The sequence below is a fragment of the Typopeltis vanoorti genome, chromosome 1, assembly GCF_054136105.1.
Source record: "Typopeltis vanoorti isolate ZY-2024b chromosome 1, IOZ_Tvanoo_1.0, whole genome shotgun sequence".
Classification (NCBI taxonomy): domain Eukaryota; kingdom Metazoa; phylum Arthropoda; class Arachnida; order Uropygi; family Thelyphonidae; genus Typopeltis; species Typopeltis vanoorti.
In genome coordinates this window covers 18,081,817-18,095,514 of record NC_143549.1, presented here as the reverse complement: position 1 = coordinate 18,095,514, position 13,698 = coordinate 18,081,817, and the positions used below count along the sequence as shown (strand labels likewise).

The window sequence follows — 13,698 nt, the reverse complement described above, 5'->3', positions numbered from 1 at the left end:
TGTTTCTCAGGAGTGGTTGCAAGTTCCTGGTCAATGAACCTGCATAAGGAGAGGTACAATAAGAATGTTTTATATTACACAAATAATGGTTAGTGTAGACTTCCAACTTTCATCACAATGCCCACATAATAATAATAATGGCTGGAGGATCAGTTACCTAAAAATTTATATAAAATGATTTTATAATTAGTACTGTTAGTCACATCAGTATTTATGTGTGTGTATAAACAAGCATATAAAAATTAAAAAATAAATTAAATTAAAAGAAAAATAGATAAAACAAAATTTAATGATATGCAAACGGAGGAGATATGCTAATCAGTGTGAATATACACAAGCCAACTTACACAACGGATAGTGTATCAAAGAATGATGTTACACAGAATGGACAGGCTATGATGGAGATTACTAGCATGTGGGTTTACTTATAAAAAAATTCTTAAGAACTGTAACAGTTATACCAACTGTTCCTGACAGAGCTGCCTTACCAAGGATTCAAACCTACAGCCTTTGAAGGCACGCCAGCAATTGCTTTTACCAACTGAGCTACCAAGGTGAGTAAAAGCTGTTCATTTTTTTCCCCCTTCCTTTCAGGATTGATCAGTCAGTCTGAGCTGTGGGATTAGTTTTATTACTGGTGTTCTGGTTTATCTTTCCCAAAGATAAACCCCAACTTCCAACACCACTGATAGTATTATTATTATACAAACACCTCCTGGAGTCAAGAATCATCAGGCAAGGAAATAGCTAGATGCATTTTAACAGAGATAGTATCTATCATATCTCATCTTATATTATTTAACAGTCAGAAAATTATATTCACGCAACCTGTTTTCATTGTCAGTATTCCACAAACCTGATTGTGCTTTTGTTTCTGCCTTTTCCAAAGTTTGCTTCTCACCTAGAAACACAAGCGACCAAATCTGTGCACAGTAGTCTGGATGTGGTCTAATCAAAGCTTTGTACGATAGAATGGCCATATCCTTATCTCTACTTGTCAATGTTCTTAGTAAATGGCATATCTTTTTATTGCTTTTGCAATGTCCTATGAACTTCACTTCAATTCTCTATTCGCCAATATACCTTGCTGCCTCCGCCTATATTTGTTTCCCCAAGAAATAATTTTTATAACCCACAAGTATTCAATCTACGTCCATACGGAATAACACCATGTTAAAATTAAGTTGTTGTGAAATGCAAAGACAGCCTACAGAGTTTGTAACCACTACTATCCAAAACAATATGAAAAACGCCATATATTTGTTTCCCCATGAAATAATTTTTATAACCCACAAGTATTCAATCTACGTCCATACGGAATAACACTACGTTAAAATTAAGTTGTTGTGAAATGCAAGACAGCCTACATAGTTTGTAACCACTACTATCCAAAAGAATATGAAAAATGTCATTACCTTCTTTAAAATTTCCCGCCGCTATACCCAGTATAAATCAGAAAATGCAACGCGTGATAACAAAATTTGTGAATGTCAAGCGTAGTTAACTTTACAGGGGATTAGAATGATAAAATGGATTTATTATTACTAAAATAATGCTACATCTAATATCCACTTTGCTTATATAATGAATTTATTATTATTATACAAATACTTCCTGGAGTCAAGACTCATCGCGGGAGGCAATAATAAGAGACATTCTAACAAAAAATAGTGGTGTAGCATGCCTTCTATTTATTTTGACTTACCATTCCATGAAATATAACGGTATCAATAAAATTAGAAAATTCTTCTTAAAATAAAAAACTTTCAACTTAAACACATATTACAAGCAAAATAAAATTAAAGAAAACGAATGATGAGATAGGGATTAGTTTCTAGATACATGGAGTGAGGTGGATGGACGAAAGGACTTATACAAGAAGATGGTTTGTATTTGAATAGATTTGGTGCTCAAAATCTGGCAAACGTGTGGTTGATTGAAGTGAAATTGGATATGCAAAATCAGGGAAACTAGGATTTGGGGGGGGGGGGGACACAAAATGCCTCAGTTAGTACCACTGGCAACAAACCAAAATTTGATATTATAATGTTTAAGCACAGCGATATGTCTAAGATGCTAAGCCACTTTATGTACACTAATACCAGAAGCATTCACAGCAAGGAGATGTGTTTTGCATTGGCTAATTCATCTTGGCCAAAGATTATTGGCATTAGTGGGATATGGCTGACAGAAGATTATATAGTTAGTGGAATAGAACGTCATAGGTACTGATGATACCTATGAACCGCAACCAAAGACAGTAGGAGTTCAACTACGATTGAACAAAATATACAGTTGGTTGCTTCTATAGACCATGGCATATAGAAGATGAGAGAGACAGTATGCTTCAGCAAATAAGCACAATGAGTGGAGCGAACGTAATTGTTGCATAACAGATTTTGTAGGAGTGATCATGTGGTCTTAACTTGGCAGGTGGCTAAATATGTGGAATTTTCAGTTATGAAGGAGGTATATGTGGATTTACAGAGCTGATAAGTATAGCAATCTCAGGAGATTATCTAGATGACTGGTGTAGCATGTGAAACTGCAAGGCAATGATCTGCACAAAAACATTCAGAACCAAGGCTCACAACATCGGTTTCCATACTAGGACCACAATGTAGTAGGAATCAACATTACTCGAACCAACAAGCAGCAGCATCTTCACAGGTGCAACAAGCATGTACAGTGGGACATGGTAGCTTGGAAAGCTGTTATAGAGAGACGAATCACACTACATCCTCTACTGAGCAGATGGATGCGGTGCTGGAGAGGCAGATGCCTGGTGAACATCTTTTACCAAAGGGTATAACCCCCAGCTATGAAATTTGGAGGTGGTAGTGTGCTGGCATGGTCATGTTTTTCCAGGTTTGGAATCGAACCTTTATTTGTGGTTCCATAAATATTGAACTCTATGAGGAATCAGAACATTCTGAACAATGCAATGCTTCCTACTTTGTGACATTTCTATGGTACTGACCATTCCTCTTTGAGCAAAACAATGCATGCACCTTGTCACAATTCTTCTGCTGTAACTGTGTGGTTTGTGGACATGAACGTGAGTGCATTTAACTGGCTTCCACAGGGCATTGATCTCAACCCAACTGAGCATCTATGGGATGAAATGAGCATCTGGTGAGGTAAAGTGACGTCCATCTCACAGTAGTCCAGGACCTCATTACTTGCCTAGAGGAAGAATGATCCAAAATATTATAACTGTGGAAAATATGCTCCATAGGATTGCTACAGTTATCACAGCAAAAGGAGGTCCAACATCTTATTAATGTGGGTGCCATGGCTCTTTGTTCCTCATATTATGGTATCCATTAACTTCTTTCCAAGCAGTGACACATACACATAATCATATCATCAGGCACTGTCAATCCACTGTTGGATGTAGATTTTCCAAGATTACTCCAAAATTGTCTGTCAATGGCTTTCCATCACCAGTCACTCCTGCAAAACTGATCAGATCATCATTCCATCATGACATGGGTTATTGTCAATGTCCTGGTCGTTTTTGCTGTTGTGGGATCGAATCTTGTTCTTCTTTTGTCCATTGCTGATCTTGTCTTCGAGCAATATGACTAACCCATTGCACTTCAGATGGTTCATTCTTTTTGTCATGTCAAAGTCACTGGTTTGATTTCTTATCCATGTATTCCTTTTGGGATCCAGTCTTATGATACCAAACATATTTTAAAAAACTCAGCTTGTCTTTTATTCCCTTAGTGGGAGGAGACAAGGGCTTTTAACCCTATTTAGCTTTACGAGTCTGTGTAGGCAGTTCTATCACCACTGGTAGCCAATCAGAGATAGTTGACCCAAGATCATCACTAATTATAAGCGTCAACTGATGAAAAGACCAGTAAACAAATGCTGCAGTCTCTTCATACCAAGAGATGGCAATACTTGATTAACTGTCAGCACTTGGTACCATGCCTGTGGTATCAGACAATACCATGCCATACCTAACAGGATATGGTATTGTAATTAAAATGAAAAGCCAAACGGCTAGTTTTCTGGCAACTTAATAGATGTTGTTGTTGTTGTCTTGTCCTTTGAAGAGTCTTAGATGTTTCCGTGCGCTCTTTGTACTGCTTTGGCTATGTCTGTGATTTTGTTTGTATAGAGCTGTTGTTCAGGATTAGGATCTATTTCTTGCAAGGCTGCTGTAATTGCTGGACAGGTAAAGATGTGAGTGGGTGTCAGTTCCGTATTGGGGCAGTTGTTGCAGTTTCTATATGTTCTCGTATCATCTGTATTGATCTTCATTCCTCTATAATGTCCTGTTCGTAGTCTTGCTATCGTAGTGGAGGTCCTTCTGTCAGCATTGATCTCGGGAATTTGATGTTGTATCACTGATTTCAATGGAATTAGTTTAGCTTTTGCTAGTGCATTGGCATCAGCAAGAGTTATCATATGAGTTTCTTGGTTGAGTTCTCTGGCCTCTTTTGCTAATTTATCAGCTGCTTCGTTGTGATCAATGCCTACATGAGCAGGAATCCATTGTAGAATGCAACTTTTACCTAAACACTTTAGATGATTTAAGAGTTTATGGATGTCTTGTGTGAGCTTGGTATTGCCATTTTTGATTGCCTCCATAGCTGATCTTGAGTCACTGTAAATTATAATTCCTTCAGATTGTTGAGATGATGATAGATTTAAGTAGGCTTCTAGTGCTTTAATTATTGCGTAGAGTTCGCTGGTAAAATTGGAAGCGATTCTCCCAGATCCAACTTTTATTGAAAGTTTTTCACCTTTCGGGAGTAGAAGGAGAACACCAGCGCCTCCATTAATCATATTGGTGTCTGATGATCCATCGGTATAACAAATAACCTGTTTGGAGGATGAAAGAAGGTTGATGGTATTTAGGCCTTTTTCTTTAAGCATTTCTTTTGGTTCTTTTTTTGTACAGAGTTTGGTAAGGTTTAGATTTATGAAGGTATTTGAAGGTAAAGGACTGGAAAATAGAGGTTCTTTGTTTATGTGGACATTTAGCTGATCAAGACCTATTTCTTTCCTGATAGTGTCATCATATTGTAAAGTCGATGATCTGTGAAGTCTGCAAATTTGGTTCCAATGTTCATAGGTTTTTAGGGAGACATGATCACTTTGGTAGCTTCTGATATTATTTATGAATTTTATGGTGGCAAATTTTCGTCTGTCCTCCAGCAGGTCAAGCCCACATTCCTGTTGGGCTCTGATGTTGTTAGTGGATGAGACTGCACCAATGATAATCTTGGATGCTTTTGCTTGTATTTTGTCTAGGTTTTTCTTTACCGATGAAGCCGAAGGTGACCAGATAGGTGCTGCATATTCCATTATTGGCCTTATTAGTGTAGTGTAAGTAGTTTTGAGGATTTTTGGCTTTGCACCCCAATTTGTTCCACAAAGCCTTTTCAGTATATTTAATTTTTTTAGAGCTCTGTTGGAAGTGTTAGAGATGTGTTGTGCAAAACGTAATTCCTGATCAAGCGTAATACCAAGGTATTTTGGATTTGTGACTTTTTCAATTAGCTTGTTATTGATCATGACTTTGGGATTGTAGGAATGTCTATTTTTCCTGTCTGTACTAAATGTACTTAGTTTTGTTTTGTCTGGGTTGATTTTAAGTTTGAGTTCGTTTGACCATTTTTCTAATCCTCTCATGGATTTGTTTAGAATTTCCTCTGATTCTTTGATTTTAGCACTAGTGTGCCAGATGGCTATATCATCTGCATAGCAAGTTACTTTTGTGTCTTCTGTAAGGTAGGGATGAATATTATTGACATATAGAAGGAATAGTAAGGGACTGAGTACTGAGCCCTGGGGAACACCAGCCCAGGTTCTCCGCTCTTTTGATATTGCTGTATTGATTCTGACTTTGATCTTTCTTCCTCTGATGAAATCAGCAATCCAGATTAAAGCGTTTCCTCTAATTCCAATATCATGTATTGTTTGTATTAATTTTTTGATCCAAACACGATCAAAAGCAGCAGTCATATCAAGGAATATGGCAGTTGTCTTTTTTGTTGGTTTTTCCTGAAATGAGTCTATTATTGTTTGGCAGAAATGGAATAATTGATCTGTTGTCGAATGACGAGTTCTATAAGCAGTTTGGTAGTAGTTGATTTTCTTATTTTTTGTCAGCCAGTGCATAAGCCTGGAGTGTATGATTCTTTCAGTAATTTTACAAAGTATGCTAGTTAATGCGATAGGTCTGTAACTTTGACATTCTGCAGCATTTTTGTCAGGTTTCAGGATGGGTACAATAACTGATTTTTTCCATTCTTTTGGAAGTTTGCCCGTTCGCCAAGAGGTATTGAGAATGTCCAGAAGTTGTTCTTTGGCATTTTTGCCAAGGTGTTTGACCATATGACCAAAGATAAGATCATTACCAGGGGATTTATTAGGTGCAGTTTTCTCGATTGATGAATTTAGTTCACTTAGTGTAAATTCTTCGGAGAAGATGTCATTAGTTTGGTATGTTCTTGCTTGTTTTAGCATTTGACTTGTGAGTTTATTGAGGGGCTTGTCCTCTCTGTTATACTGAAGTTTGGAGTTGTTTGAATAGGTTTTTGCCAGTGTGTTTGCAATTTCTTGATCTGTAATAGCTTGTTTGCCAGCATTTATGATGAAGTTTGTTTTCTGTTGGTTCTCTTTTTTGATATTGTCTAGGATTCTAATAATATTCCAGTGTTGGCTGTCTTTTCTTGGATCCAGGTTACTGCAAAGTTCCGCCCATTTCTCTTGTTTGCACTTCCAAATTTCCTGCTCTATTTTGTGTGTTATGTCCATTAATTTCTTTCTGTAATCATCAGTTTTATTAATTCTGAATTGTTCATTGATATTGTCTCTTTCTGTAATCATTGAATCAATATTGTGATCTTTCCAGTATGGTATCCAGGTGTTTTTCCGCTGGCCTCTTGGTATTGTTGCTTTGGCAGTTTTGCTGATGTGTGAAGTAAGGATTTGTAATTTTCTGTCGAGGTTTCCAGAGACAGGTTCATCTTGACAGAGGCTCTCCAAGGTTTGAGTAAACCTTGTCCAGTCAGCTTTTCTGAAGTTCCACGTCCTTTTGGTTTGCTGTTCTTGTTCAATCTTGAAGTTTAGTGTTGTTATTATGGGTCTGTGGTCACTGATGGCATTTCCCAGAATTTTCCATTGTGCACTTGATGCAATACTATAATTAATGGCTGTGATGTCAATAGCAGATTCAGTTCCCGTAGTTTTAGAAAGATAGGTGCTCTGTCCATTGTTAATTGTTGTGAGTTCCAAATCTGTAAAGAGGTCTTCCAATTGTTGACCTTTATGGTCTAAATTGGGGGAGCCCCACGTTGGGCTTTTTGCATTTAGGTCACCAAGTATAATGGTTGCATCAGTTAGAGAATCGCTTAGCTTTTCAATGATGTCTGTATCAATATTTGTATTATCAGGATGATAGACGTTTGTGATTGAAATAGAATGGTTTGGTAGATGTATTTCAACAGCTTGAGCTTCCGTTGAACTGTCATTATTTAAATATTGATTTAGGGTGATTTCTTTGAATTTGATTTCTGGGGTCTTCAAAAGGATAGCAAGCCCGCCACCTGTTCTTTCTTCTCTATCCTTCCTAAGAACCGTGTATCCTTTGATGTTGAAGTTCAAATTTTTATTTAGTTTTGTTTCTTGTAGACAAGCTATATGGATATTATTTTTATATAGCATGTATTTGAGTTCATCCATTTTTCTCTGAGTACCGTTGATATTGAGTTGCAAAATGTTAATATGAGTCCTCGTAGCATATTTATCATCAGGAGCCCGGACTGCAGCCCCAGACGCGTCGGCTTCCCCGGACGCAGTAGCATTGGTTGAAAACTTTTTATGACTCTTCATTAGAAAATGGGTGCCGTTGCCACGTTAGTCACCTTGAAATCGGACCATAAGAAATTTGGTCAAGAGCTTCAAGGGTCCAGGGGGGGCCGCGAGGAGGTGTGGTCGGACTTCTCCCCCCCAACTTAATAGATATTAAAGGGATAACAATCCTATGTTGTTATATAGCCAATAAGTGAAACTCAAGATCTAAAACTACGATCTATGAGTTGCAATGCCGAAAAACTATTGACGAAGGCAATTCGAAGCAAAGGTGGAGCAAGCTCCCTCACTATTCTTGATATTCTCTCATAATGTAAAACATTTTTATCCCTTTAATAGGATGTGGCATTGTCTTAAATAATGTGAGTTTTTACAATCGAGTTTCTTGAGACCAAATCTAAAGATCTTTAAGGGACCAAAAACTCGAATTTTCGAAGGAAAAAAATCCGAGTTAGAGATTAACTAATTCGTGAACGGCCTAAGACATATCTAGAAATTTTCCTCTAGTCGGCGACTAGACCTTAGCCTAAGTCTATCGTCGGGTGGCCTAGAGAAGAGAATTCAAGTGCCAATTCCACTGAGCTACACAGGTCGAACATACTTTTATCCATAACATACTGTATTTATTTTAATTTTTGAATATCCTTTGCATTTAATGTTGATGTTTCACAGCCATATATCAATATAGGAAAAATACAATCAAAACTTTTCTTCACAGGCATAATGGTAATTGGCCTTTGAATATTGCCTGTAATTTTCTAATTTAATTTTAATTACTGAGAGATATAGTATATAGCGATACAGCTATTGGTCTTCTTTACGTTTGCCTTTAGGTCAACTGTTTGCTAGAAATTTAGAGTTCATGGAGATGCTTGTAATTCATATGCAGTTCAAGTAAAGATAACTATGTTATCTGCAAACCATGAATGGCATAAATATCTTCCATTTTCTCCAGATCTTTTTCTTCTCAATCAAGAAGTTTGAATATTTCTTCTAGACATGCTGTAAATAGTTTTAGAGTTTGTATCATCTTGTATTATATTTCTCCGTGTTTCCACAGTATAGATGTTTATTTTCAAATCAAATGCTGCTGTTTGCATTGGTGCATGCTGATCCTGTAATAGGACTTCTTCACCTTTGGTTTTGTAATGCTTTAAGTTTTCCACAAGTATTGTGTGTGTGTGTGTGTGCGTGTGTGTGTGTGTGTGTGTGTGTGTGTGTGTGTGTGTGTGTGTGTGTGTGTGTGTGTGTGTGTGTGTGTGTGTGTGTGTGTGTGTGTGTGTGTGTGTGTGTGTGTGTGTGTGTGTGTGTGTGTGTGTGTGTGTGTGTGTGAGAGAGAGAGAGAGAGAGAGAGAGAGAGAGAGAGAGAGAGGGAGAGTATTCTATACATAAGTATTATACGTGTGTTTATGTGGAGTACACTCGCATATATTCGGTTCAATCGACACCAGGTTATCATGGATACTGAATCAAAATCATGAAACTACTGCCATCTAATATATCTTCCTTAAATAAGTTTAACACAAGTTTTGAGCACAATAGCAGAAACATCATCTGAACAAAGAGGATAAAAGTGCAATAATGAGTTGGGAAAAAATTACGATATGTATGAAAAGCGAATGTAATCTGTACCTGGGAACTGTCGATATAATAATAAAGTTTTAACTGTACATATGTAAAAGTACGCTGTAAGATAATAATATGATAAACTTAATACAGTATATTATTGTGTATATTTATGAAAAATTAATTCAGCATTCTATACTGAATTTTTGGACTAGACAAAATCTGTAATAATATTAATATACAAAAGATATCGCTATATAAGTATGTCGCTGAGCGATATACAAAAGAATGTGGGAGAATACCAGAGACAAAAACAAGCATCAGTGGTGTAAAGGATGTCAAGTTAAAAAGGAGCAGAAAAGATATTGTGCTATATGGGGATTCTATAATTAAGGGTGTGAAGGATGGTAGAGTAATTAAAGCGTGTTATCCAGGGTCTAAGATTAAGGATATAACTGAGGCTGTGAAAGATTGCAGAAAGACAGAGCGAGTGAGATTATAGGGACGAATGATCTAGGTAGCGAAAAGATTTTTTGTGAGTCAGGCTTTGTAGGATTTAATTATGCAATGAATGCAAAGAGCGAGAGTGGAAGGATCATAAGTGTGCTACCAAGATTTGATAGTGATAAATTAAACAGAAGAGCAATTATAATAAATGTAATTAAGTCAAAATTATGTAACTGTGATCAGTTTTATAAAAGGAAGGAAGGAATATTTTAAGAGAGATGGTTTGCACTTAAATGGATTGGCGGCTTGGCATTTAGAACATTTATTGATAAAGAATAGAGTAAATGGTCAAAAACAGGGAAACGGGATTTTCTAGAGGCAGGTGATCGAGCCAGCTATAAATAGTACTAAAGTCATTAATTGCTGTGAAATTGGGATTAATTGTTCGCAGAAAATTAACAGTATAGAGAGTGGGCTAATTTACACACAAAGAGATTATAGGAGGAAGGGAGTATTGCAGTTTATGTATACTAAGGCTCGAAGTATTCGGAAAAAGTGCAAAGAATTTTTGTCATTACTTATTATAACTTGGCCAAAAATTATAGGAATTAGTGAGACTTGGTTAACTAAGAATGATATAGTTATAGGGATTGAATGTAAGGGGTACAGTATTTTCAGGCAGGACAGAGATGACAGAATGGGGGGAGGGGTTTTACTGATGATAGACGAAGCGTTAAAGCCAAAAAAAAAGGTAGAAGGGCCTCAAGGTGATGGGTATGTGAAGGGAAGTTCATCCGAGGCTGTTTGGTGTGAGATAGAGATCAAGAAGGCGAAATATGTAATCGGTTGTTGCTATAATCCAAGGAGTACAAGGGAGAATATAGATAGTATGCATTGGCAAATTAGCACGATGAGTGAAAGTCGAGCAATTATTATGGGGAATTTTAACTTTGGGGACATAGACTGAGAGAAAGAATGTTCACAAGGAACAAAGGAAATGGAGTTTATTCAGTTGTTAAGAGATAATTACCTGAGATGGCATGTCATGGAAGGGACAAGAGATTCTAGAGTGTTAGATCTGGTCATAACATCGGAGAACATATCAATAAGTAATTTAGTTACACTCTCTCCACTTGGGGAAAGCGATCATGTGGTCTTGACCTGGGAGATTGTAAGATGTGCTGAATATTCTGTTAAGAAGGTGTATATGTGGAATTACAAGGCTGGTGATTATGACAAGCTGAGAAGTCAACTTTCAGCAGTGCTATGGCATGAGAATTTGAAGGGGAAAGATGTTGATGGTGCGTGGGAGATTGCCCAGGAGTATTTAAAGAAAGCTGTTTCACAGTGTATTCCCAGAGTCAGAAGGAGAAATCAAGTAGGAGTAAGATGGATGAATAATACTATTATGCAAGAGTTGTGATGAGCATTCCCATGAGCAGTACAAGGTACAAGCAAAGATTAACCTGTATGGTAAGGAAAGCCAAAGCTAATTATGAGAGGAAGCTAGCTGATGAATCCAAAAGAAACTCTAAGAAATTCTTTTGCTATGTGGTAAGTAAAAGGAAGAATAACCATGGAAAGATTACTTTAAAAAGTGTTGATGGTAGAGAAACAACAGAAGCAAATCAAATTGTTGAGTTGCTTAGTGATCATTTTGCAAAAGTTTACTATATTGTTTGTGATAGTGCAGTGTCAAATGTGCCATTGATTGATGAGAGTCTAGAGATAGACGAAATAGAGGTGAAAAATATATTACAGAACCTTAATACTAACACTCTCATTGGGTTAGATGGCATATGGGCCCATGTGTTACGAGAATGTGCAAGAGAATTAGCCCTTCCTCTAACCTGGCTGTTTAATTTAAGCCTCAGTTCTGGTAAAGTACCAATAAAGTGGAAAAAGGGAAAAATAATTCCATAGGCTCCAAGACTGAGGTTGCAAATTATAGACCAATCAATATAATCTGAAGTGGTGGTTAAGGTTTTAGAGAAATTGGTAACAATTAGAATTCAGGCCTGGGTGGACAGCAATATGATACTATATAAGGGGCAACATGGTTTTGTGAAAGGTAGGCTTTGCCTCAGTAACTTGCTTACTTTCTATAATAAAGTAACAGTAGAGTTGGATAAAGGAAATCCTTACTCAGTGATATTGCTGGCCACTTTGCAAAGGCATTTTACAAGATTCCACACGGAACTCTGTTGCATAAATTAGAGCAAATGGGTATGGATCTGAAACTGGTGATTTGGATTAGAAGATTGCTCATAGATAGATGCCAAAGAGTGGTTCACGGAGGATCTGAGTTCAGGAGAAGGCAAGTGACTAGTGGTGTTCATAAAGTCTCAGTGCTTGGTCCTCTATTGTTTAATTTGTACATCAATGATATTGGGAATACTTTGAAGGAAATATGCACTTGTTGGCTGATGATGCAAAATTATGAAGAGCGATAGTCAATTCAGATGATCTAGACATCTTGCAGAATGACTTAAATAGGCTGACGTTATGGACTAAGGTAAATGGCTGCTAGTTTAATGTGGCTGTGTAAGGTGATGCACTTCGTGAGGATGAGATCACATGCTGTTTACTATATTAACGGAACTGAAATGCAAGTTGTTGACAAGCAAGGTACTTGGGAGTTATTGTGAACAGAGAACTTAAGTTTAAAAGGGCATATTGCAAAGATTGCCAAAACATCACTTCAAATTACATGGTTGTTGAAAAACACACTAACAAGCAGGGATAAGGAAGTTATTGTTCCACTCTATAAGGCAATAATAAGACCGCATTTTGATTATTGTGCACAGATCTGGTCACCTGGATTACTTGGTGATGAAGAAATGGTGGAGAGGATTCAGAGGCAAGTTACAAAGATTGTATCAGGTCTGTGGGATGTTCTCTCCTAGGATAGATTGAAGATATGGGCTCCAAAAACTAGCTGATAGACGTAGGAGAGGAGATATGATAGAAGTATATAAATTATTAAAAGGGATTTTACAGGATTGATACCGATTACATTTTTGAGACCAGTGCAGGAAGGAAGAGAACGAGGGGCCATCCCTGGAGAATATATAAGAGTGTGGTTAACAAGTGTGTTAGGACTAGATTTTTTACTTGGAGGGTTGTGAAGGGGTGAGATGCTTTGCCAGAGGTGGTTGTGAATGCTTTGTCTGTGAAGGAATTTAAGGAGAAATATGATTGGTATAGTGTAACTAATGGCTAGTGTATCAATCAAGGGTCTCCCGCGATGAGTATTTTGACTCCATGGAGACACCGTTATATTAATAATAATAATAATAATAATAATAATAATAATTTTTTTACAGTTTATTATCTCTCAAATAAATACATGAATATACTAATATTTAGGCAACAATGCATCTTTTTCTTGCAAAATGGTTCAGTAAGAATTATAATTACTCTGAATATCATTATCATTTGCAGAATTTTTCAATGACACAAGAGTAAAAAGTGTGTATTATTACCATTAATAATAATCATAGTAATCGTGTTTATTATTAATGACTCACAAGTTAAACAATATTACTTATGTTGCAGTTTACATAATAATAATTTTTTTAAATTTAAATTGTAAATTAAATATATAATTTTAAACTTAAATATATAACTGAAGTATTACTATCACATTTTCTTTTTACTACTAGAATTCATTACAGAATGTTAAGTGAATAATGTTAGATAAATACTACTACTGGGATGTAACTCAACTGCACCCACGAAGCTTTGTAATTAGCTTATCTGAGAGTGATACTGGTTATATATACATATATTTGTTATTGATTTGGTTGCTGTGTTGGAAGTAGGCAGATCTTTGGAAGGTCAAATGAA

At 36.6% G+C, this 13,698-nt stretch overlaps 1 protein-coding gene across 4 annotated transcripts in view; it reads right to left on the bottom strand.

Annotated features, from left to right (window-relative positions):
• The window catches only part of Fancd2 (Fanconi anemia complementation group D2), an 883,021-nt gene extending 881,402 nt beyond the window's left edge, over positions 1–1,619 (bottom strand). For all 4 annotated transcript variants that reach the window (XM_090413132.1, XM_090413256.1, XM_090413216.1 and 1 more), the window contains exon 1: positions 1,416–1,619. The gene's annotated coding sequence lies outside the window, so the exon portion shown is untranslated. The remainder of the gene's footprint in view (positions 1–1,415) is intronic.
• Between the last annotated feature and the right edge of the window lie 12,079 nt (positions 1,620–13,698).